The 26,307-nt window shown below is 52.2% G+C and overlaps 7 non-coding genes across 7 annotated transcripts; 6 read left to right on the top strand and 1 right to left on the bottom strand.

Moving 5' to 3' along the window:
• Positions 1-1,654: 1,654 nt before the first annotated feature.
• trnat-agu (transfer RNA threonine (anticodon AGU)) lies at positions 1,655-1,727 on the bottom strand. Its single transcript has one exon. It is a non-coding gene; the product is annotated as a tRNA-Thr (tRNA).
• Positions 1,728-7,752: 6,025 nt separating this feature from the next.
• trnat-ugu (transfer RNA threonine (anticodon UGU)) lies at positions 7,753-7,825 on the top strand. Its single transcript has one exon. It is a non-coding gene; the product is annotated as a tRNA-Thr (tRNA).
• A 3,527-nt stretch (positions 7,826-11,352) lies between these two features.
• Positions 11,353-11,430, top strand: trnat-ugu (transfer RNA threonine (anticodon UGU)). Its single transcript has one exon. It is a non-coding gene; the product is annotated as a tRNA-Thr (tRNA).
• A 5,121-nt stretch (positions 11,431-16,551) lies between these two features.
• trnat-agu (transfer RNA threonine (anticodon AGU)) lies at positions 16,552-16,625 on the top strand. The gene has a single exon. It is a non-coding gene; the product is annotated as a tRNA-Thr (tRNA).
• A 1,781-nt stretch (positions 16,626-18,406) lies between these two features.
• trnat-agu (transfer RNA threonine (anticodon AGU)) lies at positions 18,407-18,480 on the top strand. Its single transcript has one exon. It is a non-coding gene; the product is annotated as a tRNA-Thr (tRNA).
• A 1,724-nt stretch (positions 18,481-20,204) lies between these two features.
• trnat-agu (transfer RNA threonine (anticodon AGU)) lies at positions 20,205-20,277 on the top strand. The gene has a single exon. It is a non-coding gene; the product is annotated as a tRNA-Thr (tRNA).
• A 427-nt stretch (positions 20,278-20,704) lies between these two features.
• On the top strand, positions 20,705-20,777 carry trnat-ugu (transfer RNA threonine (anticodon UGU)). Its single transcript has one exon. It is a non-coding gene; the product is annotated as a tRNA-Thr (tRNA).
• Positions 20,778-26,307: the final 5,530 nt, after the last annotated feature.

A 26,307-nucleotide genomic window follows, 5' to 3' on the forward strand; every position in this document is an offset into this window, starting at 1 on the left:
TCACTGTTATGTTCAGAATAAATCCACGGGACCGTATCGTAAGCTGAAACTATTGTGACCTTGGTCTCTTTATTGAGACCCCAGAGTGGGGAAGCAGCATGGTGGATCACCTTATGTACCTGCTTGTCCCAGGGTGCACAAGTGACCCTTAGGCCTCCCACAGGTGTGCCCCCTAGTGGCAAGTCTTTGCGACGGATAAGCTGCAACACTCCCGTCTGGCGGTTCGCCGTGAGCAGGCGGTAATGTGATAACACATCACTTGCGACAAGTACTTTGTCAGATACATATACGACCGGTTGTTGTTTGCCCGCTACTTTGGCTTGTTTTAACGTACCCCCGACCCCATATGATAGTACACCATTGGCCGCGAAAGAACGCTCACATGGGTTCCACAGTGCAAACAACTTATTGGAACATAGTGGGTTCCTGGCCTTCTCAGCGGCCCCCCCCTTTACCTTTGCCCCAAACCCAGTGGCCTTCCTCGCTGGCCAACATATGCCTCTGTTCCGTAGCGGCCACATCCCGTGGTCTGGACGTTTCTCTCGACCCGTGGTCTGGACGCTTCTCTCGACTGCCGCCATCTTCCTCCCCAGGGATTTCCACCTCTGGCGTCGGGAAGACACATTCGGATGGTTTCGGCCGGAGCCCCGCTCCGCTTGGTCGACCTGGAGCCTCTTCCGTCGCCGCCAAGAGGTCGTCGGCTTCGGGTGCTGGGTACCCTCCATCTGTAACCGCTGCTCGGTTGGTCTTCGCCTCCTGGTGGCCGCGATGAGCGGCCTGTGCCTCGGGGGGCTGCAAATGGATCTGCACTTCTCCCCCTTTCTCCCTCTCTCCCCTTCCCTCTCTCCCCCCTTCCCCCTCTCCCCCCTTCCCCCTCTCTCTCTCCTCCTTCCCCCTCTCTCCCCTTCCCCCTCTCTCCCCTCCCCCCTCTCTCTCTCCCCTTCCCCCGCTCTCCCCTCCCCCCACTCTCCTCTCACTCCTTCAGGAGCAGGCCATTGGCAAAAGCATAATTCGGTCAGGCAGAGTCAGCATGGATTTATGAAGGGGAAGTCATGTTTGACTAATTTGCTGGAATTCTTTGAGGATGTAACCAACAGGGTGGATAAAGGGGAACTCATTTTAAGAGTGTAAGCAAGTCTTCCTCGATTCCGAGGGACTGCCTCTTGCAATGTCTGTCAGCTTGTAATGTTTGTAGCTCCACATTGAGGATGTGGACGTATTGTGTACTGCAAGTGCAGAGTTAATAATAAACAGAATTCGGCGGGTTTCCGGAGACTTCCGAGAGAGCTGCGCGCCATGTTAGGAAGCTGTGTGTGCTGTGCCCTGTGAATATATCACACCTATGCTGATGATGTTGGAGACAAAGAGAAAGAGAAAGTCAGGTTGAGAGATTGAGTGAGAAGGAAAAAGAGTAAGGGAGAGGCAGAATCCCATTCGGCCCATCGTATCCACGCCGACCGGCCAAGAGCAACCCAGCCTCATCCCACTTTCCGGCTCGAGGTCTGTGGGTTGCAGCACTTCAAGTTCTTTTTAAATGTGGTCATCTTTTAATGTGGACAAAAAGGTTCCAGGTTCAGTCTGGGAGCTTTTTAATATTTATAGTTAAAGCTCCTGTTAATTGACGATGAATTTAAATTATGATCCAATTCTGAGTAGGCCCCATTGAGATTTGAACCCACGACCCCTGGTTTACTAGACCGGTGCTCTAACCCCTGAGCTATGGAGCCACCTGCCTTGGGCTGTGGGTCACTCCTCAGTTAGTGCTGTGTGTTTGAAGAATGAGGAGGGGTCAGTGAAACGCTCAGATTGTGTCTCATCCCCCAGACTCCTGCCTCCGTCTCTTCAATATTCGCTTCTCCACATCGATATATTGGGTCTTTCACGCAGTAAAACATCCCAAGGCAACTCAGTCACAATCTGCCTCATTCTCTCAGTCTCTCTGTCTCTGGCTCTCTCTCTCACTCCTGCTCCTATTTCTTGTGTTGTTATGATTGTTCAGGGATGAATCACCCAGTCTCAGAGCCACCCGTAGAAAACCCGATATTTCACACTTCCTGCTTTATTCCCAGGATGTGATGAAGGGTAAAATGAACCAGTTGGGGTTTTTACCCATAATGCATCCCTCAGCGATGTGTTTGACCCCTGATCGATAGATAGATAGATAGACGGATAGATAGACAGATAGATAGACAGATAGATAGATAGATAGATAGATAGATAGATAGACAGCCACAGACAGACAGACAGACAGTAGATAGATAGATAGATAGACAGACAGACAGATAGATAGATAGATAGATAGATAGATAGATAGATAGACAGACAGACAGACAGACAGACAGATAGATAGAACAAAACAGAGATTGATACACAGCACTAACTGGGGAATGACCCACATGCCAAAACAGGTAGCTCCAAAGCTCAGGGGTTAAAGCCCTGGTTTGGTAAACCAGGGGTTGTGAGTTTAAATCTCAGTGGGGCCTACTCAAAATTAGCTCAGTATTTAAACTCACTGTCAATTAACAAGAGTCTTAATAATAAATATTAAACAGCTTTGTAACCAACCCAGAAACAACAGACTCCTATTTGCCCCCTTCACCAATCTTTCTCACTCCTTTATTCTTCTCTCTATCTCTCCGCTTCTGCCTTTCCCTTCATTCTCACTTTCTATTTCCCCCCCTCTCATTGCCAGTCGCTCTGTCTCTCTCTCTGCCCTTTACGTCTCTCTCTCTCTCTTTCTGTCTCTCTCTGTCTCTGCCATTCGGCCCCTCGAGCCTGTTAGAGAGGATGCAGAAAATATTTACCAGCATTTGTAGGATCTTGCGGAGACATCGTTGGTGGTATTTCTCCAGCGACTTGAGCTGTCCGCTGTACATGATCCATGTCTCGGAGCCATACAGGAGGGCGGGTATTACTACAGCCCTGTAGACCATGAGCTGGGTGGTAGGTTTGAGGGCCTGGTCTTCAAACACTCTTTTCCTCAGGCGGCCGAAGGCTGCACTGACGCACTGGAGGCGGTGTTGGATCTGGTGGTCAATGTCTGCTCTTGTTGATAGGAGGCTCCCGAGGTTTGGGAAATGGTCCACGTTGTCCAGGGCCACGTGTGGACCTTGCTGACTGGGGCGCAGTGCTGTGCGGCGAGGACAGGTTGGTGGAGGACCTTTGTCTCACGGATGTTTAGTGTAAGGCCCGTGCTCTCGTACGCCTCAGTAAATACATTGACTATATCCTGGAGTTCAGCCTCTGAATGTGCGCAGACTCAGGTGTCGTCCGCGTACTGTAGCTCGACGACAGAGGTTGGGGTGGTCTTGGTGATCATCGATTCCATTCATGCCGCTTCAAAGAATACGTTTGCAAGGGCTGTGTACCAATGGGACACCTCCAACGTATGTGCAGGCGAGCTGCAAACCCTGCTAATCCTGCAAACCATCATGTTGCAGAGGAGGACAGATCCATGGTGGAACACGATGAACCAGAGCCTCAGACCGAGGAGGCAGAGGCTCCAAATCTTTCTCTGCCCTCCCCATCTACACAACCTGTTCTACATTTTTATCTTGTTTTCCCCATCTCTCACTCATTCCCCTCTCTCACCCTCTGCCTTCTCCCCTTTCTCCTCCCTCTCTCTCTCCCCTTCCCGCTCTTACACACTCGTTACCCTCTCTCTCGCTCCTTCCCCCCTCTCTCTCACTCCTTCACTTTTCTCTCTCCCTTTCCTCTCTCCTCTTCTCGTCTCTCTTACACACTCTCTCCCCTTCCAAATTCCTCTCTCCCTTCCCCATCACGACCCGTTCTACATCATTTTACCCCTCTCTCCCTTTCCCGCTATCTCGTTTTCCCCGTCTCTCACTCATTCCCCTCTCCCTCCTTCCCCTTCCCTCACCTCACCCTCTCTCCTTCCCCCTCTCTCCCCTTCCCTCACTCACACCTTCCCCACTCGCTCCCCCTTCCACTCTCTCTCTCTCCCCATCCGCTCCCTTTATCTCCCCTTTCCCTCCCTCTATTTCCCCTTTCCCTCTCTCTTCCTCCCTCTCTCTCCCCTTCCCCACTCTCTCCCCTTCTCCTCCCTCTCTTTCCCCTCCCCTCTCTCTCCCCTTTCCCTCTCTCTTCCTCCTTCTCTCTCCCCTTCCCCACTCTCTCCCCTTCTCCTCTCTCTCTTTCCCCTCCCCTCTCTCTCCCCTTTCCCTCTCTCTTCCTCCCTCTCTCACTCCTTCCCCACTCTTTCCCCTTCCCCCTCTCTCTCACTCCTTCCCCACTCTCTCTCCTTCCCCACTCTCTCCCCTTCCTCCTCTCTCTCACTCCTTCTGTTATGTATGTAAACCTGTAATTACCATGTCTAACCACCAGAGGGCTTATCCCCCGGAGTCCAAAGGGAGCCCACAATCCCTTGGGAGCACCTGTATATAAGGAGGCCACACAGGCTGGAGAGGCACTCTGAGATCTGCACTAAAGGACTACGGTCACACTTACTTTGAGCTTGCAGCATCTAGTCTGACACTTTTTTCAAGACATAACAACAGGCGACGAGGTACAGATGACGAACCCCAATGCAACAATGCGGAGAACTGTGAGCATCCTGGAGAAATTTTCGGAGGGAGATGATTGGGAAACCTTCGTGGAACGACTTGAGCAATACTTTGTGGCCAACGAGCTGGAAGAAGAAACGAACACTGCCAAACCAAGGGCGATCCTCCTCACCGTTTGTGGGCCATCAACATATGGCCTCATGACAATCCTGCTCGCTCCAACGAAACCCACAGACAAGTCGTACAATGAGTTGTGCACACTGGTCCGGGAGCATCGGAACCTGAAGGAAAGTGTTCTGATGGCGAGGTATCGGTTCTACACGTACAAGAGGTCTGAAGGCCAGGAAGTGGCAAGTTATGTCACCGAGCTAAGGCGCCTTTGCAGGACATTGCGAAATTGAAGGACACTTGGACCATATGCTCAGGGACTTCATTGTACTTGGCATTGGCCATGAAGTAATACTTTGCAAACTTTTGACTGTAGAGACCCCAACCTTGAGTAAAGCCATAGCGATAGCCCAGGCGTTTATCGCCACCAGTGACAATACCAAACAAATTTCTCAGCACACTAGTGCTGCTACAAGTACTGTGAACAAAGTAACGTTGTTTTCGAATCGAAATGTACATGGCAGGACTTACACGCCTGTAGCTGCACATCCGCAGATGACTCAGAGTCCGCCATCAAGGGTGGTGAATACAAGGCCATTAACACCTTGTTGGCGCTGCGGGGGTGATCACTGATTCCATTCATGCCGCTTCAAAGGGTACGTTTGCAAGGGCTGTGGAACAATGGGACACCTCCAACGTATGTGCAGGCGAGCTGCAAACCCTGCTAATCCTGCAAACCACCTTGTTGCAGAGGAGGACAGATCCACTGTGGATCATGACGAACCAGCGCCTCAGACCGAGGAGGCAGAGGTATATGGGGTGCACACATTTACCACAAAGTGTCCCCCGATAATGCTGAAGGTTGAATTAAATGGGCTCCCGGTGTCCAGGGAGCTGGACACGGGCGCGAGCCAGTCCATAATGAGCAAAAAGACTTTCGATAAGTTGTGGTGCAACAAGGCTTCAAGGCCAGTCCTGACTCCCATTCGAACCAAACTTAGAACGTACACAAAGGAACTGATTCCCGTAATCGGCAGTGCTACCGGAAAGATCTCCTACGATGGAGCGGTGCATGATTTACCACTGTGGGTGGTACCGGGCGATGGCCCCACGCTGTTCGGCAGGAGCTGGCTGGGAAAGATACATCCGTCGACGACACCTCATGTGCCCAGGTCCTAAGCAAGTTCCCCTCGCTGTTCGAACCAGGCGTCGGGAAGTTCCAAGGAGCAAAAGTACAGATCCATTTAATTCCGGGGGCGCGACCCATCCATCACAAGGTGAGAGCGGTACCTTACATGGTGAGAGAGAGGGTGGACATTGAGCTGGACAGGCTGCAACGAAAGGACATCATTTCGCCGATCGAATTCAATGAGTGGGCCAGTCCGATCGTTCCAATCCTCAAGGGAGACGGCACCGTCATAATCTGTGGTGATTACAAAGTAACTATCAATCGTTTCTCCCTGCAGGATCAATACCCGCTACCAAAGGCAGACGACCTATTTGTCACGCTGGTGGCGGTGGGGGAAAACATTCACGAAGCCGGACTTGACCTTGGCCTACATGACGCAGGAGCTGGTGGAATCTTCGAAAGGCCTCACCTGCCTCAACACGCACAAAGGTCTTTTCGTTTACGACAGATGCCCGTTTGGGATTCGATCAGCCACGGCGATATTTCAGAGGAACACGGAAAGCTTGCTGAAGTGGGTCCCGTGCACCGTGGTCTTCCAGGACGACATCTTGGTTACAGGTCGGGACACCGTCGAGCATTTGCAGAACGTGGAGGAGCTCCTTAGTCGGCTTAATCGTGTGGGGCTCAGGCTGAAATGCTCGCAGTGCGTTTTCCCGGTGCCTGAAGTGGAGTTCCCGGGGAGAAGAATCGCGGCGGACGGCATCAGGCCCACCGATTCGAAGACGGGGGCAATCGAGAAGGCACCGAGACCACGGAACGTGACGGAGCTGCGGTCGTTTCTAGGACTCCTGAACTATGTTGGTAACTTCTTACCGGGTCTCGGCACATTGTTAGAACCCCTGCACCCTCCACTGCGTAAGGGAGATGAATGGGTCTGGGGTAAAAGCCAAGAAAATACCTTTGAGAAAGCTAGGAAGCTGTCTTGTTCAAACAAATTGCTTGTGTTGTACGATCCATGTAAACGTTTGGTACGAGCATGTGATGCGTCGTCGTACGGGGTCGGGTGTGTATTGTAACAAGCTAATCAATTTGGGAAATTGCAACCGGTGGCTTATGCAACCAGAAGTCTGTCTAAGGCCGAGAGGACCGACAGTATGATCGAGAAAGAACATTAGCGTGTGTTTACGGGGTAAAGAAAATGCATCAATATCTGTTCGGGCTCAAATTCGAATTGGAAATCTCTCGCTCTCCTTCCCCCCTCTCCCTGTCCCCCTTTCCCCCCTCTCCCTGCCACCTTTTCCCCCCTCTTCCTGTCCCCCTTTCCCCCTTCCCCTGTCTCTCTCTCTCTCCCTTCCCACTCTCCACTTCCTCTCTCTCTCCCCTTTCCCCTCTCTATTTCCGTCCCTCTGTACCCATCCTCTCCCTTCCCCCGCTCCATTTCTTTCCTCCTCTCTCTCTCCTGTGCCTCGCTCTCTCTCCTCCACTCACTCTCCTTCCCCCTTTCTCACTCCCCCTTTCTCTCCCACTTCCTCCCCTCCCCCTTCCTCTTCCTTTCCTTCCACCTCTATCTCTGTCCATCCGCCTCCTTCTCTCCCTTCCTTCCTTACCCTTCACTCTCTCTTCACCCTCTCTCTCTCTCACTCCTTCCCCTCTCACTCCCACCTCTTTCGCTCGACCCATCGCCCCTCTGTTCTCACTCTCCACTTTCCTCTCTGTCTATCTCCCCTTTCCCCTCAATTCCCTTCCCTCTCCCTTTCCCCCACTCCCTCACCGTACCATTCTCTCTCGCCTTCCCCCTCTATCTCTCCCCTCCCTCTCTCCCTTAACCCCTCTCTCTTTCCTTTTCCTCCTCTCTCCCCTTCCCTCTCGAGAGACAGAGAAACAATCATGTTCCAATGATTGTACAGGGATGAATCACCAAGAATGATTATATTCGGGCCCCACCTCCTTGTTAACAATAGTAAGAAGCAAACATGAGCTGGTGTGACAGGTGGCTCCATAGCTCAGGGGTGAGAGCACTGGTCTTGTAAACCAGGGGTCGTGGGTTCAAATCTCACTGCGGCCTACTCAATTTTGGCTTCTGTTCCTGAACTCGCTGTCAATCGGCGACAGGCCGACACCATCAACAGGAACCGACTCACTTCGCAGTTTAAATACAGCCCACAGCACTTTCACTTTCTGTGACCAGTCTGTAACCGAGTCTTCTTCATATCCAGTCTGAGAGCCACCGATATTTGTTTTAGATTCGTTCCTGGGATATGGCCGTCGATAGCAAGGCCGGTATTTATTGCCCATCCCTAATTGCCCCTGGAGAAGGTCGTGGTGAGCAGCCTTCTTGAACACAACTGAGGGCCTCACTTGACCGTTTCACAGGGGCAGTTAAGAGTCAAACCCACATTGCCGTGGGGCTCAATATTCCTCGCTGCCATGCTCCACCTCACAGTCAACAAGCTCCCCGCTGGAGTGGAACTAAACTACAGAACCAGTGGGAACTTGTTCAACCTTCGTCGTCTCCAGGCCAGGTCCAAGACCACCCTGTTATCATCCCCTGGGAAAGTCGTCGCTAGAGTCCTCCTCAACCGTCTTCTCCCTGTGGCCGAGGAGCTCCTCCCGGAGTCACAGTGCGGGTTTGGTCCCCTACAGGGTACAACGGACATAGAATCATAGAAACATAGAAACTAGGTGCAGGAGTAGGCCATTCGGCCCTTCGAGCCTGCACCACCATTCAATATGATCATGGCTGATCGTGTAACTTCAGTACCCCATTCCTGCTTTCTCTCCATACCCCCTTGATCCCTTTAGCCGTAAGGGCCACATCTAACTCCCTTTTGAATATATCTAACAAACTGGCCTCAACAACTCTCTGTGGTAGAGAATTCCACAGGTTCACAAATTTCTGAGTGAAGAAGTTTCTCCTCATCTCGGTCTTAAATGGCTTACCTCTTATCCTTAGACTGTGACCCCTGGTTCTGGACTTCCCCAACATCAGCAACATTCTTCCTGCATCTAACCTGTCTAAACCCGTCAGAATTTTATATGTTTCTATGAAGTCCCCTCTCATTCTTCTAAATTCCAGTGTATATAAGCCGAGTCGATCCAACCTTTCTTCATATCTCGATCCTGCCATCCCGGGAATCAGTCTGGTGAACCTTCGCTGCACTCCCTCAATAGCAAGAATGTCCTTCCTCAGATTAGGAGACCAAAACAATACACAGTATTCAAGGTGTGATCTCACCATGGACCTGTACAACTGCAGTAAGACCTCCCTGGTCCAATACCCAAATCCTCTTGCTATGAAGGCCAACATGCCATTTGCCTTCTTCACCGCCTGCTGTACCTGCATGCCAACTTTCAATGACTGATATACCATGACACCCAGGTCTCACTGCACCTCCCCTTTTCCTAATCTGTCACCATTCAGATAATATTCTGCCTCACTGTTTTTGCCACCAAAGTGGATAGCCTCACATGTATCCACATTATACTGCATCTGCCATACATTTGCCCACTCACCTAACCTATCCAAGTCACCCTGCAGCCTCTTAGCATCCTCCTCACAGCTCACTCTGCCACCCAGCTTAGTGTCAACTGCAAACTTGCCGATATTACATTCAATTCCTTCGTCTAAATCATTGATGTATATAATACATAGCTGGGGTCCCAGCACTGAACTTTGTGGCACCCCACTAGTCACTGCCTGCCATTCTGAAAAGGACCCGTTTATCTCGACTCCATGTTTCCTGTCTGCCAACCAGTTCTCTATCCACGTCAGTACATTACCCCCAATACCATGTGCTTTAATTTTGCACACCAATCTCTTGTGTGGGACCTTGTCAAAAGCCTTTTGAAAGTCCAAATACACCACATCCACTGGTTCTCCCTTGTGCACTCTACTAGTTACAACCTCAAAAAATTCTAGAAGATTTGTCAAGCATGATTTCCCTTTCATAAATCCATGCTGACTTGGACCGATCCTGTCACTGCTTTCCACTGCTATTACATCTTTAATAATTGATTCCAACATTTTCCCCACTGCCGATGTCAGGCTAACCGGTCTATAATTCCCTGTTTTCTCTCTCCCTCCTTTTTTAAAAAGTGGTGTTACATTAGCTACCCTCCAGTCCATAGGAACTGATCCAGAGTCGATAGACTGTTGGAAAATGATCACCAATGCATCCACTATATCTAGGACACACTTCCTTAAGTACTCTGGGATGCAGACTATCAGGCCCCGGGGATTTATCGGCCTTCAATCCCATCAATTTCCCGAACACAATTTCGTGACTAATAAGGATTTCCTTCAGTTCCTCCTTCTCGCTAGACCCTCGATCCCCTAGTATATCTGGAAGTTTATTTGTGTCTTCCTTAGTGAAGACAGAACCAAAGTATTTGTTCAATTGGTCTGCCATTTCTTTGTTCCCCATTCTAAATTCTGACTGCACGGGACCTACATTTGTCTTCACTAATCTTTTTCTCTTCACATATCTGTAGAAGCTTTTGCAGTCAGTTTTTGTTTTCCCTGCAAGCTTCCTCTCATACTCTATTTTCCCCCTCCTAATTAAACCCTGTGTCCTCCTCTGCTGAATTGTAAATTTCTAAACAGGCTCCCCTCACACCCTTCCCCCTCTCCTCTTCTCGTCTCTCTTACACTCTCTCTCCCCTTCCAAATCTCTCTCTCCCTTCCCCATCATGACCCGTTCTACATCTCTTTACCCCTCTCTCCCTTTCCCGCTATCTCGCTTTCCCCGTCTCTCACTCATTCACCCTGTCCTCTCCCCCTCTCTCCTCTATCAACTTCTTTCTCTCTTCTCCCTTTCTTTTCAGATTCTCACCTTCCTCATCTCTCCCCTTCCCTCTCTCACTCCTTCCCCCCTCTCTCTTCGCCCTTTACACTCTCTCTCTCTCCCCTTCCCCTCCCACATTTCCCTTCCCCTTGCACTCTCTCTCTCCCCTTCCCCTCTCTCCCCTTCCCTCTCTACTTTCATTCTCTCCCCATTCCTTCCCCTCTCTCTCCTTCCTCCTTTCTTTTCCCTATCTCTCCCCTCCCCCTCTTTCCCTGACCCACTCTCTTCCCCCTCGCTCTCCTTCCCCCTTTCCCTTTCCTACTCCACTCCCCTCTCTCCCCTCCTCTCTCTTTTCCTTCCCCTTCTATTCAGATTCTCCTCTTTTCCCCCTCTCTCCCCTGCCTCCCCCTCGCTCTCCTTCCCACCTCGCTCCCCTTCCTCTCTCTCCCCTTCCCCTCTCTTTCTATCCCCTTACACTCGCTCCCATCCCCCTCCTCTCTCTACCCTTCCCTTTCTCAATCCTTCACGTCTCGCTCTCCCCTCCCACGCTCCCTCTCCCCTTCCCCTCTCTCTCGCTCCTTCCCCTCCCTCTCTTTCCCCTTCCCCTCCCTCTCTCTTTCTTTCCCCTCCCTCTCTCTCCCCTTCCATGCTCCCTCTCCCCTTCCCCCCTCTCTCTCTCTCTCCTTCCCCTCCCTCTCTTTCCCTTTGCTCCTCTCTCTCTCCTTCCCCCTCTCTCTCACTCCTTCCACTCGCTCTTTTCCCTTCCCCTCTCTTTTCTGCTCCTTCCCCTGTCTTTCCTAGGGCAGGTGGTTCCATAGCTCAGGGGTTAGAGCACTGGTCTTGTAAACTAGGGGTTGTGAGTTCAAATCTCACTGGGGCATGCTCAAAATTAGCTCAGCGTTTCAATACTTTTCCCTTTCCTATACCTTCTCCCCTTCCCCCTCTCTCTCTCATGACCCGTTCTACATCTTTTTACCCCTCTCTCCCTTTCCCACTATCTCGCTTACCCCTCTCTCACTCATTCCCCTCTCCTCCTTCCCCCTCCCTCGCCTCAACCGCTCTCATTCCCCGTCTCTCCCTTTCCCCTCTCTCTCTCCCCTTCCCCTCCAAGTCTTTCCCCTCCCCTTACCCGCTTCCACTCTCTCTTCTTCCCCCACTCTCTCTTTTCCCATCCCTCTCTCTCCTTCCTGCTCCTTCCATTGTCTTTCCCAGAGCAGGTGGCTCCATAGCTCAGGGGTTCGAGCACTGGTCTTGTCAACCAGGGGTCGTAGGTTCAAATCTAATTGGGGCCTACTCTAACTTAGTTTAGTATTTAAATACCTGTCACTCATTCTTGCCCACTCTCTTCTGCTTTTTCTCTCTCTCTCTCTCTCTTCCCCCCCTTCCAATCTTTCTCACTTCTTCCCTCTTTCTTCCTCGCAGTCTCCCCTTCCCCCTCTCTCACACTCCTTCCCCTCTCCCTCTCCCTCACTCCTTCAGGAGCAGGCCATTGGGAAAAGCATAATTCGGTCAGACAGAGTCAGCATGGATTTATGAAGGGGAAGTCATGTTTGACTAATTTGTTGGAATTCTTTAAGGATGTAACGAACAGGGTGGATAAAGGGGTACTCATGTTAAGAGTGGAAGCAAGTCTTCCTCGATTCCGAGGGACTGCCTCTGATGATGTTAGAAACAGAGAGTGAGAGAGTCGGGAAAGGAAATAATCCCATTCGGCCCATTGTATCCGTGCTGGCTGACCAAGAGCTCCCCAGCCTAATCCCACTTTCCAGCTCTCGGTCCGTAGCCCTGTAGGTTACGGCACTTCAAGTGTTCATCCAAGTACTTTTTAAATATGTTAATCTTTTAATGTGGACAAGAAGGAGCCTGTTGTTCCAGGGTCAGTCTGGGAGCTGTTTAATATTTATAATTAAAGCCCTTGTTAATTGAAAGTAAATTTAAATACTGAGCTAATTTTGAGTAGGCCCCAGTGAGATTTGAACCCACAATCAGTGATTTATGAGACCAGTGCTCTGTCCCCTGAGCTATGGAGCCACCCGCTCTGGGAAAGAGAGGGGAAGGAGCAGGAAAGAGAGGGGAAGGGAAAAGAGAGAGTGGAAGGAGTGAGAGAGAGGGGAAGGAGAGAGAGAGAGAGGAAATGGAAAGAGAGGGAGGGGAAGGAGAGAGAGAGAAGGGGGAAGGGGAGAGGGAGCATGGAAGGGGAGAGAGAGTGAGGGGAAGGGGAAAGAGAGGGAGGAGATGGAACTCTCCCCTTGCTCTCTCTCTCCCCTTCCCCTCTCTCCCCTTCCCTCTCTACTTTTATTCTCTCCCCATTCCTTCCCCTCTCTCTCCCTTTCCTGCTATCTCGCTTTCCCCGTCTCTCACTCATTCCCCTCACTCACCCTGTCCCCTCCCCCTCTCTCCTCTACCACTTCTCTCTCTCTTCTCCCTTTCTTTTCAGATTCTCCCCTTCCTCGTCTCTCCCCTTCCCTCTCTCACTCCTTCCCCCCTCTCTCCTCTCCCTTTTCACTCTCTCTCTCTCTCTCCCCTTCCCCTCCCAGGTTACCCTTCCCCTTGCTCTCTCTCTCCCCTTCCCCTCTCTCCCCTTCCCTCTCTACTTTCATTCTCTCCCCATTCCTTCCCCTCTCTCTCCTTCCTCCTATATCTTCCCCATCTCTCCCCTCCCCCTCTCTCCCCTCCTCCTCTTTCCCTGACCCACTCTCTTCCCCTTCGCTCTCCTTCCCCCTTTCCCTTTACCTCTCCACTCCTCTCTCTCCCCTCCTCTCTCTTTTCCTTCCCCTTCTATTCAGATTCTCCCCTTCTCCCCCTCTCTCCCCTGCCTACTCCCTCGCTCGCCTTCCCATCTCGCTCCCCTTCCCTTCTCTCCCCTTCCCCTCTCTTTCTCTCCCCTTACACTCGCTCCCATCCCCCCCTCTCTCTACCCTTCCCTTTCTCAATCCTTCTCGTCTCGCTCTCCCCTTCCACGCTCCCTCTCCCCTTCCCCTCTCTCTCTCTCCTTTCCCTCCCTCTTGTTCCCTTTCCTCTCTCTCTCACTCCTTCCACGCTCTCTTTTCCCTTCCCCTCTCTTTCCTGCTCCTTCCTCTGTCTGTCCCAGAGCAGGTGGCTCCATATCTCAGGGGTTAGAACACTGGTCTTGTCAAACCAGGGGTCGTGAGTTCAAATCTCACTAGGGCCTACTCAATTTTGGCTTCTGTTACTGAATTGACCGTCAATCAGCGACAGGCCGACACCATTAACAGGAACCGCTCACTCCGCACTTTACAATCTGCCCACAGTACTTTCACTTCCCACTCCCAGTCTGTATCCCACCTTTTCCACATCCAGTCTCAGAGACACCGATGTATCACCGACTCATAGAAACTTACAGCAGGGAAGGAGGCCATTTTGGCCCATCGTGTCCGCGCCGGCCGACCAAGAGCTATCTGCTGGGCAGGTCACATAGTCCGCATGCCCCAGACACGAGACTCCCAAAGCAAGCGCTCTACTCGGAACTCCAACACGGCAAGCGAGCCGAAGGTGGGCAGAGGGAACGTTACAGGGACTGTAGACGTCCAGGTCTCCCAGGGCGGTGTGTTACACAAACTCCACCTGTGGATTGTAGCCGGCGACGGTCCCACGCTGCTGGGCAGGAATTGGATGAACCGGGTCCACATCAGGCGAAGTGGTGCTGTGGAGGAAAAGAGCACCGTCTCCTGCCTGCAGCAAGACCACAAAATGGCTGCAGCACCACAAGCATGTGGAAGAAAAGAGCACCACAAAATGGCTGCAGCATCACAAGCACGTGGAAGACAAGAGCACCACAAAATGGCTGCAGCACCACAAGCACGTGGGAGAAAAGAGCACCACAAAATGGCTGCAGCACCACAAGCACGTGGAAGAAAAGAGCACCACAAAATGGCTGCAGCACCACAAGCATGTGGAAGACAAGAGCACCACAAAATGGCTGCAGCACCACAAGCATGTGGAAGAAAAGAGCACCACAAAATGGCTGCAGCACCACAAGCATGTGGAAGAAAAGAGCACCACAAAATGGCTGCAGCACCACAAGCAACAGGCAGCAGACCTCCTCCATGCTACGAGTCAACATGGAGAAGCAGCACATGACATCGAGCGGCCAATCGGATTTGAAAGCTCCCTTTAAGGAGACCGGTAACCAAAAAAATTTCAAGGGGCAGTTCCAACTATTTGAGTGCACGGACTTTAAAGCTAAAGATGCAATTCAAGGGTGCAAGAATGGAAATGTGTGCAATGTAACCATGAATTGTGATGCTGGTTTAACTAATGTGACTAATGAGATGAATGCAGGTTAAGAACAAGTTTATTATGCTTAACAGTAATGATAGAGATTGTGAAATGCCTAATGTAACCATGTCTGTTGAAACCAGGACACCCAAAAGTGATGCAAATGCTAGAATGTATAATGCAAGCTCGACTATGCGTGATCAGAGCCAAGGTGTCATGTATACCGGTAAAGGACATTGAGCCCTACAGGGACCATGCTGATGCCAATGGAATGCCCCTGTGGGAGACCCCCAGGTCCAGCAGGCTACCTGACCATGTAGCCTGGACCTTTGGAACGAATGTGATGCTCCTTGCAGGACACACACACAGGCAGTGGGAGCAGTCCCACTACAGGGACAAGTGGTCAATGGGCAGCCCAGCCACCACCAATGGCAATCTGCACCAGACCAGCCCTACAGCCCCATGGCCACCAGGGCCAACACCAGGAGCATGAGGCCAATAGCCTCCAGCTTCCCTGGGATGACAGGCCAGGAAGTGGCGAGCTATGTCGCTGAGCTAAGGGGCCTTGCAGGACATTGCGAATTTGAAGGACATTTGGAGCGTATGCTCAGGGATTTCTTTGTACTTGGCGTTGACCATGAAATAAAACTTCGCAAACTTTTGACGATAGAGACCCCAACCTTGAGTAAGGCCACAGCGACAGCCCAGGTGTTTATTGCCACCAGTGACAATACTAAGCAAATCTCTCAGCACACAAGTGCTGCTACAAGTACTGTGAACAAAGTGATGTTGTTTTATAAACCTTTTATGATGGGGGGAGAGAGAGCAGTGGGGAGGGTGGGGGGAGGGAGTGAGGGCAAGGAGAGGGAAACAGTCCTGCTCAGTTACCGCACAAGACTCCACTCACTTACCGGGGTCCCTTCCACTGAACTGCTGATGAAAAGAGCACTTCAGACAAGGCTCTCGTTAGTCCACCCTGATCTACACGAACAGGTAGAGAGCAGGCGGCTTCAACAGAATACATAACGTGATCGCACAAATGTGTCACGCGAAATTGAAGAAAACGATCCTGTATTTGTGTTGAACTATGGACAAGGTCCCAAGTGGACTGCTGGCACTGTTTTGGCCAAAGAGGGGAGCAAGGTGTTTGTGGTCAAACTCAGAAATGGACTCACCTGCAGAAAACACTTGAACCAAATCAAACTGAGATTTACAGACTATCCAGAACAACCCACAACACACTCTACCGTCCGTCCAACACACAGACGTAGCAACTGACCCAGCGGTTGACCACGAAGCAGAACCCATCACCCCCCAGCAGCCCAGCAAGGCCAGCTGCACAGCAGCCCAGCGAGGGCCCAGCAAATGATTCACCAACACCAGCTTTCACACCGAGACGATCAACCAGGTCAAGGAAGGCCCCAGATCGACTCACATTGTTAATAGTTACACTATTGACTTTGGGGCAGGGGGCGGGGGGGGAAGTGTTGTTATGAATGTAAACCTGTAATTATCATGTCTGACCACCAGAGGGCTTATCTTCTGGAGTCCCAAGGGATCCCACAATCCCTTGGGAGCACCTGTACTTAAGGAAGCCTCACAGGCTGGAGAGGCACTCTGGAGACCTGTGATAAAGGACTAAGGTCACACCTTACTTTGGGCTTGCAGTATCTCGTCTGACTCTTGATTAAAGACAGAACATCTTCCACTCTCTCTTTTCCCTGTCCCTCTCTTTCCTCTTCCTGCCCCTGCCTTTACCAGAGGAGGTGGCTCCATAGCTCAGGGGTTAGAGCACTGGTCTAGTAAATCAGCGGGTCGTGAGTTTAAATCTCACTGGGGCCTACTCAAAATTAGCTCAGTATTTAAATACTTCTCCCTTTCCTACAGATTCTTCCCTTCCCCATCACAACTCTTTTTACCCCTCTCTCCCTTTCCCGCTATTTCGCTTTCCCTGTCTCGCCCTCCTTTCCCTCACTCGCATCAACCGCTCTCCTTCCCCATTTCTCCCCTGCCACTCTCTCTCTCCCCTTCCCCTCTCTCTCTCTCCCCTTCCACTGTCTCTTCTTCCCAGTCTCCTCTTCCCCCTCTCTCTTTACCCTTCCCCTCTCTTTCCTGCTCCTTCCGCTGACTTTCCCAGAGCAGATGGTTCCATAGCTCAGGGGTTAGAGCACTAGTCTAGTAAATCAGAGGTCAAGGGTTCAAATCTCGCTGAGGCCTACTAAAAATTAGTTTAGTGTTTAAATACCTGGCTGATCACCCCCCGACCCTCCCCAACCGAAAAAACCACATCCAACTCCCTCCTGCACATATCCAATGAACTGGCATCAATAACTCTCCGTGGCAGGGAACCCCACAGACCAACAACTCCCCGAATGAAGATGTCTCTCCCAAACAGCCCACCCCCATTCCAAGAGCGGGCCCCCTGGCTCCGGACCCATCCAACACTGGGAATGCTCCCCCCGCACCCAACACGGCCCGTCCTGTCAGAATCCTTCCCAAATGCCAAACACACTCAGATGTCAATCACCCAGCCCCCGCGTAGCCAACCACACCACATCCACCAATTGTCATCTGTGCAGAGTCCCGAACACTCCCAGCACCGAGGCACAGACCCCCCTGAACCCCCAGGCCCGACCGTCCAACACACATTGCCCCCTGCCCCTCCCACACCTTCGCTGCAATGTGGCCCCTCAATCCCATGCCCCATTCTCAATTCATCGCCCAGCACAGGCCCCCACCTTGGGGGTGGTAACCTTCTTGGGCTGGGAATTTTAGCCCCCCAGCGTGGAAGTCCTGCTCCCGACGCAGAATTGGCCTTACCACCCTTCAATCGAAGCAGAGTGCAATTTCCCACACTCCACTTCCTTTGTGGGCACTACCGGATGTTCATGTGACCGTGGGAACTGGTGTTCTCCACTCTCTGTCCTGTGACAGTGGGAACTGGTGCTCTCCACTCTCCCGTCCTGTGACAGTGGGAACTGGTGTTCTCCACTCTCTGTCCTGTGACAGTTGGAACTGGTGCTCTCCACTCTCTGTCCTGTGACAGTGGGAACTGGTGCTCTCCACTCTCTGTCCTGTGACAGTGGGAACTGGTGCTCTCCACTCTCCCGTCCTGTGACAGTGGGAACTGGTGCTCTCCACTCTCTGTCCTGTGACAGTGGGAACTGGTGCTCTCCACTCTCCCGTCCTGTGACAGTGGGAACTGGTGCCCTGGAACAACAGGCTTATTTTCCTCTTTTCCCTTCCCCCTATCTCTGTCACTCCTTCCCCTCTCGCTCCCCTCTCCCTCTATCTCTTCCCCCTCCCCCTCTATCTCTTTTCTTCTCCTTTTCTCTCTCCCTTTCCCCATCCAGAAGCAGAGAATAAGTGAGAGAGACACGGAGAGAGAGTGAGAGGCAGGGAATGAGACAGAGAGACAGAGAGATTGGGAGAGAGTGTGACTGAGTTGCCTTGGGATGTTTTACTACGTGAAAGACACGATATATCGATGTTGAGAGGCGAATATTGAAGAGACGGAGGCAGGAGTCTGGGGAATGAGACACAATCTGAGCGTTTCACTGACCACTCCTCATTCTTCAAACACACAGCACTAACTGGGGAATGACCCACAGCCCAAGGCAGGTGGGTCCATAGCTCAGGGGTTAGAGCACTGGTCTAGTAAACCAGGGGTTGTGGGTTCAAATCTCACTGAGGCCTGCTCAAAATGAGCTCAGTATTTAAATTAACAAGGAGCTTTATTTGTAAATTATGAAACTGACCCTGTCACCACAGGCTCTCCCCTTTCTCCCTTCTCTCTCTTGTACCTCTTCACTTCTCTCTCTGTCCATTTCCCTTCCCCCCACTCTCTCACCCTGCCATTCTCTCTGTCCCCTTCCTCCGAGAGAGAGAGAGCTCAGAGCAGGTAGCTGGGCCCTACGAAAACTGAGCTCAGTATTTAAATTCACCATCAATTGACAAGGGCTTGAATTATAAATATTAAAAAGCTCTGAGACCGACCCTGGAACTGCAGGCTCTTGATTTATCTCTTCCCTTCCTCCTCTCTCTATCATTTCCCTTTATTTTTCTCGCTCACTCTCCTTCCCCTTTCTCTCTCCCTTCCCACCCCCCACTTCCTCTCTCTCACCTTCCCCTTCTCTATTTCCTTCCCATCTCTCGCTCCCCTCCCCATCTCTCTCTCCCTTTCCCCTCTCTCTCTCTCCCTTTCCCTCTCTCTCCCCATTCCCCTCTCGCTCTCACTTTCCCTTTACCATTTTCACTCTCTCCCTCTGCCTTTCTTCCCCTCTATCTCCCCTCCCTCCTCTCTCTCTCTCTACCCTTCCCACTCACGAGACAGAAAGAAAGTGAAAAAGATACAGAGAGAGAGAGTGACACAGAGAAAGTGAGAATGAGAGAGAGACAGAGAGAGTGAGCGAGAGAGAGAGAGAGACAGAGAGAGTGAGCGAGAGAGACAGAGAGATAGAGAGAGATTGAGCCAGAGTGTGACTGAGTTGCCTTGGGCTATTTTATCTCCCTCCCTTCCCCTTCACTCTCTCTTCCCCCCTCTCCCTTTTCCCATCTCTCTCACTCCTTTCCCTCTCATGACGCCTTCTCACTCTCCCCTTCCCTCTCTGTCTCCACTCCCATCTCTCTCTCACCTCCCCTCTCTCCACTTCGCTCTCTCATTCCTCCTCCTCTCTCTCCCTTCCCTCCTCTCTCTCTCACTCTTATCCCTCTCTCCGCTTTCCCCTCTCTGCCACTCCCATCTCTCTCTCCCTCCCTTCTCTCCACTTCTCTCTCTCCACTCCCCCCTCTCTCTCCCTTCCCCTCCCCCTCTCTCTCTCGTCCCCCTTCATTCTCTCTTCCCCCTCTCTCCCTTTTCCCATCTCTCGCTCACTCCTTTCCATCTCACTACCCCCTCTCATTCTCCCCTTCCCCCCTGCCTTCTCACTCTCCACTTCCCTCTCTGCCTGCCTCCCCTTCCCCTCTCTTCCCTTCACTCTCCCTTTCCCCCACTCCCTTCCCCATCACGACCCGTTCTACATCTTTTTACCCCTCTCTCCCTTTCCCGCTATCTCGCTTTCCCCGTCTCTCACTCATTCCCCTCTCCCCCCTTCCCCCTCCCTCGCTTCTCCCTCTCACCTTCGCCCTCTCTCCCTTTCTCCCTCTCTCCCCTCCCTCTCTCCCCTTCCACCTCAGCCTTTTCACTCTTCCTCTCCCTCCTCTCTTTCCCATTCCCCCGCTCTCCCCTCTCTCTCTCTCTTTTCCCTTCCCCCTCTCTCTCATTTCTTACCCACTCTCTCCCCTTCCCCCACTCTCTCCCCTTCCCCCACTCTCTCCCCTTCCCCCACTCTCTCCCCTTCCCCCTCTCTCTCACTCCTTCCACTCTCTCATTTCCCTTCCCCTCTCTTTCCTGCTCCTTCCCCTGACTTGTCTCGAGAAGCTGGCTCCATAGCTCAGGGGTTAGAGCACTGGTCGAGTAAACCAGAGATCATGGGTTCAAATCTCACTGGGGTCTCCTCACAATTAGCTCAGTATTTAAATTCACCATCAATTAACAAGGACTTTAATCATAAATGTTAAATAGCTCTGAGACTGACCCTCAAACTTCAGGCTCTCAATCTCTCTCACTGCCTTCTATTGTTCTTCTCTCCCTTTCCCCCACTCCATTTCTTGTCTCTCCTGTGCCTTGCTCTCTCTCCCTGTCCTTCCACCTCGATCTCTGTCCATTTGCCTCCTTCACTCTCCCCCTCTGTCGATCTCCCACTACCTCACCATACCATTCTCTCTCTCCTTTTCCTCCTCTCTCCCCTTCCCTCTCGAGAGACAGAGAAACAATCATGTTCCAATGATTGTTCAGGGATGAATCACCAAGAATGATTATATTCCGGCCCCACCTCCTTGTTAACAATAGTAAGAAGCAAACATGAGCTGGTGTTACAGGTGGCTCCATAGCTCAGGGGTTAGAGCACTGGTCTTGTAAACCAGGGGTCGTGGGTTCAAATCTCACTGGGGCCTACTCAATTTTGGCTTCTGTTCCTGAACTCGCTGTCAATCGGCGACAGGCCGACACCATCAACAGGAACCGACTCACTTCGCAGTTTAAATACAGCCCACAGCACTTTCACTTTCTGTGACCAGTCTGTGACCGAGTCTTCTTCATATCCAGTCTGAGAGCCACCGATATTTGTTTTAGATTCGTTGCGGGATATGGCCGTCGATAGCAAGGCCGGCATTTATTGCCCATCCCTAATTGCCCCTGGAGAAGGTCGTGGTGAGCAGCCTTCTTGAACACAACTGAGGGCCTCACTTGACCGTTTCACAGGGGCAGTTAAGAGTCTAACCCACATTGCCGTGGGTCTCAATATTCCTCGCTGCCATGCTCCACCTCACAGTCAACAAGCTCCCCGTTGGAGTGGAACTAAACTACAGACCCAGTGGGAACCTGTTCAACCTTCGTTGTCTCCAGGCCAGGTCCAAGACCACCCTGTTATCATCCCCTGGGAAAGTCGTCGCTAGAGTCCTCCTCAACCGTCTTCTCCCTGTGGCCGAGGAGCTCCTCCCGGAGTCACAGTGCGGGTTTGGTCCCCTACGGGGTACAACGGACATAGAATCATAGAAACATAGAAACTAGGTGCAGGAGTAGGCCATTCGGCCCTTCGAGCCTGCACCACCATTCAATATCATGGCTGATCATGTAACTTCAGTACCTCATTCCTGCTTTCTCGCTTTCCCCGTCTCTCACTCATTCCCCTCTCCCTCCTTCCCACTCCGTCCCCTCACCCTCTCTCCCCTTCCCCCTCTCTCCCTTTCTCCCTTTCTCCCCTCCTGACCCACTCTCTCCTCCCTCTCTCTCCTTCCACCTCTGCCTTTTCACTCTCCCTCTCCCCCCTCCCTTTCCCATTCCTCCTCTCTCCCTTCCCTGTCTCTCTCTTCGCTTTCCTTTCAGATTCTCCCCTTCTCCCTCTCCCTCCCCTGCGTCCTTCCTCTCTCTTCTTCCACTTTCTCTCTCCCAGTCCCCCTTCCTCCCTTCCACACTCTCTCTCCCCTTCCCATTGGGGTGATCGACCAGACAAACGCACCCTTCCGTCAACGTTACCGAGATGGCGCGAGACGAGAAGGCGCGATGAAACGATCCCGCCCTTCCCCTCCCTCTCTCCCCTTGCCCTCTCTCCCACTCCTTCCACTCTCTCTCCCCTCTCTCTCCTTCCCCTCTCTCTCCCCTTCCCCTCTCTCCTTCCCCTCTCTCTCCCCTTCGCCCTCTCTCTCCCCTTCTCCCCTCTTTCTCCCCTTCCCCTCTCTCTCTCCCTTCCCCTCTCTCTCCCCTTCGCCCTCTCTCTCCCCTTCTCCCCTCTCTCTCCCTTTCCCCCTCTCTCTCCCCTTCCCCCTCTCTCTCCCCTTCCCCTCTCTCTCCCCTTCGCCCTCTCTCTCCACTTCTCCCCTTCTCCCCTCTCTCTCCCCTTCCCCCTCCCTCTCCCCTTCCCACACTCTCTCCCCTTCCCTCTCTCTCTTCCCCCTTCCCCCTGTCTCTCCCCTTCCCCCTCTCTCTCCCCTTCCCCCTCTCTCTCTCCCTTCCCCTCTCTCTCCCCTTCGCCCTCTCTCTCCCCTTCTCCCCTCTCTCTCCCTTTCCCCCTCTCTCTCCCCTTCCCCCTCTCTCTCCCCTTCCCACACTCTCTCCCCTTCCCCCTCTCTCTCCCCTTCCCCCTCTCTCCCCTTCCCCCTTGCTCTCCCATTCCCCTCTCCCCTCTCTCTCTCTCCAATTCCCTCTCTCTCTCCCCCTCCCATTGCTCTCCCCTTCCCCACCCTCTCCCCTTCCCCTCTCTCTCTCCCCTTCCCCCTCTCTCTCCCCCCTTCCCCTCTCTCTCCCCCCTTCCCCCTCAGTCTCCCCCCTTCCCCTCTCTCTCCCCCCTTCCCCTCTCTCTCCCCTTCCCCTCTCTCTCCCCTTCCCCCTCTCTCTCCCCTTCCCACACTCTCTCCCTTCCCCCTCTCTCTCCCCTTCCCACACTCTCTCCCTTCCCCCTCTCTCTCCCCCCTTCCCCCTCTCTCTCCCTTCCCCCTCTCTCTCTTCCCTTCCCCCTCTCTCTCCCCTTCCCCTCACTCTCTCTCTCTCTCTCTCTCCCCTTCCCCTCTCTCTCGCCTTCCCCCTCTCACTCCCATTCCTTCTTTTTCCCCTTCCCCACTTTCTCCCCTTCCCCTCTCTCTCCCCTTCCCCTCTCTCTCCCCTTCCCCTCCCTCTCTCCCCCCCTTCCCCCTCTCTCTATCCCCTCCCCCATCGCTCTCACCTTCCTCCCTCTCTCTCCCCTTCCCCTCCCTCTCTCCCCCCCTTCCCCTCTCTCTATCCCCTCCCCCATCGCTCTCACCTTCCTCCCTCTCTCTCCCCTTCCCCCTCGAGAGACAGAGAAAAAGTGAGAGAACGAGAGAAAGAGACACAGAGAGCAAACCCAGCGCAGGTGGCTCCATAGCTCACGGGTTAGAGCACTTGTCCAGTAAACCCGAGGCTGGGTCCTGCTCAAAATTAGCTTAATATTTAAATTCACCATTAGTTAACAAGGGTTTAATTATAAATATTAACCAGCTCCAAGACCGATTCTGGAACAGCAGGCTTGTCTCTCTGACACACTCTCTCCCACTTCCCCATCACAAACTGTTCTCCATCTGCTTTCCATGCCTATTGCCTCACCTTCTCCCTTTCTCTTTCCTTTCAGATTCTCACCTTCTCCCTCTCTCTCCCCTGCGTCCTTTCTCTCTCTCTCCCCTTCCCATTGGGGTGATCAACCAGACAAACGCATCCTTCCGTCAACGTTACCGAGATAATGCAAGACGAGAAGTTGCGATGAAACAATCCCTCTCTCTCTCTCCCCTTCCCCTCTCTTTCCTGCTCCTTCCCCGGTCTTTCCCAGCGGAGCTGGCTCCATAGCTCAGGGGTTAGAGCACTGCTCTCGTAAATCAGCAGTTATGAGTTCAAATCTGACTGGGGCCTAATCAAAGTTCACTCAGTATTTAAATTCACCATCAATTAACAAGGGGTTAAATTATAAATATTAAACAGCTCCAAGACCAACCCTCAAACTGCAGGCTCTTGATCTCTCTCTCTGCCTTCCCCATCACTGCCTTTTATTTTTCTTCTCTCGCTCTCCTTCCCCCCTCTCCCTGTCCCCCTTTCCCCCCTCTCCCTGTCCCCCTTTCCCCCCTCTCCCTGTCTCCCTTTCCCCCCGTCCCCTGTCTCTCGCCCTCCCTTCCCACTCTCCAATTCCTCTCTCTTCCCTTCCCCCTCTCTATTTCCGTCCCTCTCTACCCATCCTCTCCCGTTCCCCCGCTCCATTTCTTTCCTCCTCTGTCTCTCCTGTGTCCCGCTCTCTCTCTCTCTCCTCCACTCACTCTCCTTCCCCCTTTCTCACTCCCCCTTTCTCTCCCCCTTCCTCCCCTCCCCTTCCTCTCCCTTTCCTTCCACCTCTATCTCTCTCCAACCCCCTCCTTCTCTCTCCCCTCTCCCTTCCTTACCCTTCACTCTCTCTTCACCCTCTCTCTCTGTCACTCCTTCCCCTCTCACGACCCCCTCTCGCTCTCCCCTTTGCCCCTCCCTTCTCACTCTCCACTCCCCTCTCTGTCTATCTCCCCTTTCCCCTCTCAGCACACTACCCCAATCCCATGTGCAAAGTTAAAGCACATGGGATTGGGGGTAGTGTGCTGACGTGGATTGAGAACTGGTTGTCAGACAGGAAGCAAAGAGTAGGAGTAAATGGGTACTTTTCAGAATGGCAGGCAGTGACTAGTGGGGTACTGCAAGGTTCTGTGCTGGGGCCCCAGCTGTTTACATTGTACATTAATGATTTAGACCAGGGGATTAAATGTAGTATCTCCAAATTTGCGGATGACACTAAGTTGGGTGGCAGTGTGAGCTGCGAGGAGGATGCTATGAGGCTGCAGAGTGACTTGGATAGGTTAGGTGAGTGGGCAAATGCATGGCAGATGAAGTATAATGTGGATAAATGTGAGGTTATCTACTTTGGTGGTAAAAACAGAGAGACAGACTATTATCTGAATGGCGGCAGATTAGGAAAAGGGGAGGTGCAACGAGACCTGTGTGTCATGGTACATCAGTCATTGAAGGTTGGCATGCAGGTACAGCAGGCGGTTAAGAAAGCAAATGGCATGTTGGCCTTCATAGCGAGGGGATTTGAGTACAGGGGCAGGGAGGTGTTACTGCAGTTGTACAGGGCCTTGGTGAGGCCACACCTGGAGTATTGTGTACAGTTTTGGTCTCCTAACCTGAGGAAGGACATTCTTGCTATTGAGGGAGTGCAGCGAAGGTTCACCAGACCGATTCCTGGGATGGCGGGACTGACATATCAAGAAATACTGGATCAACTGGGCTTGTATTCACTGGAGTTCAGAAGAATGAGAGGGGACCTCATAGAAACGTTTAAAATTCTGACGGGTTTAGACATGTTAGATGCAGGAAGAATGTTCCCAATGTTGGGGAAGTCCGGAACCAGGGGTCACAGTCTAAGGATAAGGGGTAAGCCATTTAGGACTGAGATGAGGAGAAACTTCTTCACCCAGAGAATGGTGAACCTGTGGAATTCTCTACCACAGAAAGTAGTTGAGGCCAATGCACTCAATCTATTCAAAAGGGAGTTAGATGTAGTCCTTACTACTAGGGGGATCAAGGGGTATGGTGAGAAAGCAGGAATGGGGTACTGAAGTTGCATGATCAGCCATGAACTCATTGAATGGTGGTGCAGGCTCGAAGGGCCGAATGGCCTACTCCTGTACCTATTTTCTATGTTTCTATGTTTCTATGTCTATGTTTCTATGTTTCCCTTCCCCCTCTCTTTCCCCCATTCCCTCACCGTACCATTCTCTCTCGCCTTCCCCCTCTATCTCTCCCCTCCCTCTCTCCCTTAACCCCTCTCTTTCTCCCTCTCCTCCTCTCTCCCCTTCCCTCTCGAGAGACAGAGAGAAAGTGAGAGACAGAGAGAACGAGAGAGAGAGACACAGAGAGCCAGGCCAAGGCAGGTGGCTCCATAACTCGGGGGTTAGAGCTATGGTCTTGTTAAACCAGTAGTCGTGGGTTCAAATATCCCGAGGGCCCACTCAAAATTAGCTCAGTATTTAAATTCATGGTCAACTAGCAAGGGCTTTAATTATAAATATTAACCAGCTCCAAAACCGACCCTGGAACAACAGGTTCCTTTTTTCTCTTTCCCCTTCCCCCTATCTCTCTCACTCCTTCCCCCCTCTCCCCCCTCCCCCTCTATCTCTTCCCCTCTCCTTTTCTCTCTCCCCTTCCCCATCCAGAAGCAGAGAAAAAGTGAGGGAGACACGGAGAGAGAGAGAGAGAGAGGCAGAGAATGAGAGAGAGACAGAGAGAGACAGAGAGATTGGGACAGAGTGTGACTGAGTTGCCTTGGGATGTTTTATACGTGAAAGACCCGATATATCGATGTTGAGAGGCGAATATTGAAGAGACGGAGGCAGGAGTCGGGGATGAGACACAATCTGAGCGTTTCACTGACCCCTCCACATTCTTCAAACACACAGCACT

This window comes from Pristiophorus japonicus, unplaced genomic scaffold, assembly GCF_044704955.1.
Source record: "Pristiophorus japonicus isolate sPriJap1 unplaced genomic scaffold, sPriJap1.hap1 HAP1_SCAFFOLD_750, whole genome shotgun sequence".
NCBI lineage: Eukaryota > Metazoa > Chordata > Chondrichthyes > Pristiophoridae > Pristiophorus > Pristiophorus japonicus.